Source organism: Montipora foliosa, chromosome 12 (assembly GCF_036669935.1).
Source record: "Montipora foliosa isolate CH-2021 chromosome 12, ASM3666993v2, whole genome shotgun sequence".
In the NCBI taxonomy this organism is placed as follows: Eukaryota; Metazoa; Cnidaria; class Anthozoa; order Scleractinia; family Acroporidae; genus Montipora; species Montipora foliosa.
The window spans coordinates 20,229,529-20,234,528 of record NC_090880.1 but is presented as its reverse complement, the minus strand read 5'-3'; the positions used below and the strand labels follow the sequence as shown (position 1 = coordinate 20,234,528).

General features: G+C 40.4%; 1 protein-coding gene across 1 annotated transcript in view; it reads right to left on the bottom strand.

Annotated features, from left to right (window-relative positions):
• LOC137980092 (uncharacterized) overlaps positions 1 to 5,000 on the bottom strand; it is a 10,099-nt gene that overhangs the window by 4,999 nt on the left and 100 nt on the right. The window contains exon 1 of the mRNA XM_068827445.1: positions 4,965 to 5,000. This exon is cut by the window's right edge and continues 100 nt beyond it. The gene's annotated coding sequence lies outside the window, so the exon portion shown is untranslated. The remainder of the gene's footprint in view (positions 1 to 4,964) is intronic.

Here is a 5,000-nt window from a genome sequence, read left to right as displayed (position 1 = left end):
TGTTTTCACAAGCTACGCGAGAAATATAATCACGAATGCTAAGTATAAGTGTAATAATTCAACAAAAAAGATTGCTAAAAAACTTCAACACCACAATATCAACGTTTCCAACACAACGGTATGGAGATTGACCCGTAAAGGGTGGAAAGCTTTCAAGCGAAAGAAGATACTACTGTTAAGTGAGAGGCAAAGAATGTCTCGTTTGAAATTTGCCAGGAAATACTCCCAAGCTCACGGCAGAGGATTAGGAGAACTTCTCATTTACAGATGAGTGTCGTAAGAATCTAGTTCATTACCCGAATCCAAAAAACCACATCGTATGGGGCCCTCAGGAGTGCGACGTTCCCCTGGCATACCAGGTGAAACAAAGTTCGAAGGTGATGGTGTGGGGAAATATGACGGGTCGCGGTCTGACGAAGTTACGCATCTTACCCAGTAGCCAGACCTCAACCTCCGAGTACTAAACCAAAGAAATTCTACAAAAAAGAAGTGAAACCGTTAACCTCAAGGCGGCACGTTACAAACGGACCTGCTTGCCTGTTTTGGTAATTCAGTTTATCAATCTACATTTGATTGATTGGTCAAATGTAGGTTGAATTCAAATGCAGACATCCTTGAAAGAACTGGCGAGATCCCTTTAATTAAAACCGTACGACAAAGGGGACTATTATGGTTCGATCAGGTCATGCACATGCCCACAGCGCGCTTTCCCCGCCGACTACTCCACTGGGCACCATCAGGATGCCGTCGCCCGAGTATTCAACGCATACGATGACATGACGCGGTCACCAGAGACCTGCAGGAGTTAATTAATCTCCTATGAGGAAGCAGTGACGGCAGCGGAGGACAGAAAGCAATGGCGTCCCTTTGTATTGGCGCTATGTGGGTCCTAACCCACAACCGCTGTAAAGAAGAAGTTGATAGATCAAATTCTCACGATACATGTGTCCACGATAAGCCAATTTGGAGTTACAGAAAAATCATGCGTCAGGATAGCAATTATTACTTTCCTTTATTCAAAACACACTTCTTTCTGATCAAAAAAAATGGACAACGGGCTCGATTTTCCATAAAAATCGCCGAAAGGTTAGAGAGAATTCTTCCTTACTCCTCTTTCCATTTCGTTATTCAATTTTACTTGTTGCCACTTACCGACAACTACAGCGAATCAAACAAAAATACTTTCCTACGTAGCAATGGCACGGACATCCTACACCCTGTCCCTTAGAAAATCTGCCACCAAAAGCATTCCTTGCCAATTTTGATTAAAGTTATCTTTTTGCTTAGCGAGCTATTGATGACAGTCAGAGTTGAAGTTGAAGAGGGACGAAAAGGGGAATGGGCAAGAGCTCCTGTATATGAAAGAATATAAAGCAAAAGACTTGATACCTGTAGATATTAAATATATTGAGGATCTTTTGTGTATGAAAGGGTGGATGAGTGTATGATGTTCACAAAATACAGAGAATGAAATAAACTTGAAAGTTTAATCTACGTTTACAAAATATCTTTAAACGATCGTCATGCGCTCAGTCGTCTCTTTTTGAACTTTCCCACGCATGTGCGTGAATCGCTGACCTACAGCACTACAGAGTGTGCGCACGTGGTGGAGAATGTATAATGATTCTTAAAGCTTTCTTCCGGAGAAGTAAGAGGGGTTGTAGATGAGGTGAATACGTATAGAGGCCCATAATAGAACAGTATTGCAGATATGGGAGCGCTGAGGAGTTGTATAATGTGTGGAGGGTATTGATAAGAATTGTCTAGAACAATTATCCCAATAGATTTAGCTTCTTTGGACGAAATTGGTTTTATATTGGGTTGCCATGAGAGGCTTTCATGAACGATCGATAACACCTAAGAATTTCGTGTATTCTACTCTTTAAATTTGGTTCCCATGGATACTTACAGTATTTTCAACGTTGATTTATTTCTTGAAGGATGAAATAAACTGAATTTGGTTTGTCAGGGTGCAAGGTGAGCTTGTTTGCTTTAAACCACGTAGCCACCAAAGATAGTTTATGGTTCATAATTTCTGATAGAGATAGTTTATTAAGTGACAGTACATAGTGCTTTCAGGGATTTTAGAGAACAAGGTAAGATTGAGATGGGTCTATAATTAAGTATAGCTATGATCCTCGCAGTTATGGACGCCATTTTAGCATTTGCGTAGAGAAGCCTGAAAATTTCAGGACTTCAACGGGGTTTAAACCTGTGACCTCGCGATACCGGTGCGACGCTCTAACCAACTGAGCTATGAACCCACTGGCGTTGGCAGCTGGTGATTTTTTGGTTCTAATTTCCCCGTGAGGAATGAATCAATGAACGAAATGATAAATGAAATAAATCATATACTGAAATCAAGTAAAGGGAGGCGCAGTGGTGAGAGCATTCGCCTCCCACCAATGTAGCCCGAGTTCGATTCCCAGAATAGGCTCTATATGTGGGTTGAGTTTGTTGGTTCTCTACTCTGCACCGAGAGGTTTTTCTCCGAGTACTCCGGTTTTCCCCTCTCCTGAAAAACCAGCATTTGACTTGATTTACCTTAATTGTTAATTTCAGTTTACAGTGTCCCCAATTAGCACTTCAGCGTTAGAATGACTAGACACTTAAATAGAGTTCCTTTCCTTTCCTTTCCTTCCTTTAGCTCAGTTGGTTAGAGCGTCGCACCGGTATCGCGACGTCACGGGTTCAAACCCCGTTGAAGTCCTGAATTTTTCAGGCTCCTCAACGTAATTGCTAAAATTGCGTCTATAACTTCGAGGATCATGGCTTTATTTGATTTCATATCCGTAGTTCACTGTATGCTTCATTTCATATATCATTTCGTTCATGGGTCTATAATTAGTACAGTTAGTGTTGTCATCACTTTTAAAAATGAAAATTTACTTCGCTGATTTTATCAGGAACAATATCAGCGGAAACGGAGATTTTGCACAACTCAGAAAAGGGAGATTCCAGAAGATGAAGATCAATGGATGTCTTAATTACCTTAATATAATACAATCAACTCCGGTTCCTTTACTGTTGGCTACTCCTCAGAGAGGAAACTATGTCGATGATTTCGTCTGAAGTAGTTGGGGACGCAAGGAAACTATTGCCCGAAAAAAAGAGCCGCTCAGATGTGATTTGTGGCTCACATTCGAGCGGGGTATTTTGCTGGCTAGAGAAGGCCAGTGTTGGTAAAGAAATCATAAAACTTGTCGACCTTAATTGAGGATTGTACATAGTGTTACCACTGTTGCCTATCATAGTGGTTGGTCCACTATGGTGGCATTTTGGCAAAATAACATTTTTAATTAAAAACCATGCCTTTTCTAAAGAGCAAATACAATTAAGTTTTTCATGGTAGTATTTTTTCCTAGTCAGTTTCATCATATTATTAAATTTCTTACGGAATTTGGCATATTTGGCTTTGTTAACTATTGGAGGATTATTACAAAATTGCATGTTAAGGGAATTCGTCTTGCGACAGGAGATTTTCAACCCTGTATAGTAAACCAATGTTTAGATTTTGAACTAATTCTTTCGCAGTAATTGACTCAATGGAAAAACATTTTTCATAGCTTGAATAAAGTGAACCCATGTCAGAGTTGCATAACGAGTTGTATGACAACGATATTCGTCATTACAGTGGTCAACATTTGTTGTGGACTCACTAGGCTGCGCCTCGTGGGACCACAACATTTTCACCACTGTTATGACGAATATCGTTGTCGATAAGAGTACAGACAACGCTGAACCACTTTGGATTTGTTAAAGCAAAAATTTTGTCTATTTAGCGGTATGCGAGGTTATCTTGGTTGGTTTAGAGATGAGAGGGTAAAAATCATTGGAATACATAAGATCAAAGAAATAGTAGGGTTGTGCGAATCCGTACCAACAATATTGATGTTAAAGTCGCCCATTATGAAACATATTATTTATTCTCAAAGCCAATTTTGGCGAAAACTTGGTTTATTTCTCTAGTACTAACATTAGGGGGTTTGTATAAACAGCCCATTGCAACATGACATTTTGAGGAAACTGAAAGATCACCGACGCTTGCTGATCAGATGACACTTCTTCCTGTTATCACGAGATCACTGCAAAGTTTACTTTCTCAGAAACACCGCTTCGTATAAACAAGTGAAAGAAGTAAAAAGAAATCAAAGAACAAAATGTGCAAAACAAAGACACCACGTGTTTACGTCTGGTAACTTAAAACGGACTTCACTCAAAGATTCAATCATTGGCATTCCTTTTTGCTAAAAAGTTTCTACATGTACGATCAAGTCCAGGGTCACGGTAATGGCTGTACCGTCATTTGCCACATTGAGATGAAATGTGCTAAAATCACCATGGCGTTCATTCATCTCAACAAAACCAAATCCAGCTCGAGCGAGCTTATCAAACTGGACTGTCGAATGAATGAACTCTCTGCGGAGAGAGGTGTAAGGAGAGGGGACTAAATTAGATGCGTGCGAGGCCCAAGAAAAAAAATGCTTGCTTCCCTCACTCTTCCACCTTTTTGCGCCTCAATGCTACAGGCAAAGTTCATTCTGTGAATTATTCGTACCCCTGAGTAAATTTCTCGATCGCTTCCACCTAATCAACGTTATGAAGTGAAAAGTTGGTTGCTTCGATAAGTAAACTCGTTTTGTAGGTAGGTTTTTGTCGCAGGGGACTTAACTGTTGTTCAGGCGTCAGTCTCACGAAAGCAATTTTCCCAGAATGAGCCCTTCTCGAACACCAGCAGGCAGTGTCACTGTGAAAGCTTTGACCTCACATTGGCTCTCTAGTGCAAAGCAAATTCCGTAGAAAAAAAAGAAATCTTTTTAGCGAGGCACAACTCAAAAAACTCCGAGATGAGGAGCCAAGAGTTATAGAAAGACAGACTTCGACGGTATTTCAGGGTCAACATAGCATAGATGCTTTGCCTCCTGACTCAGTTATACTACTTTAACGAAATTGAGCATACTCACTGTTTCGAAAACGTCCAAAAGTACAAATAGCGACCT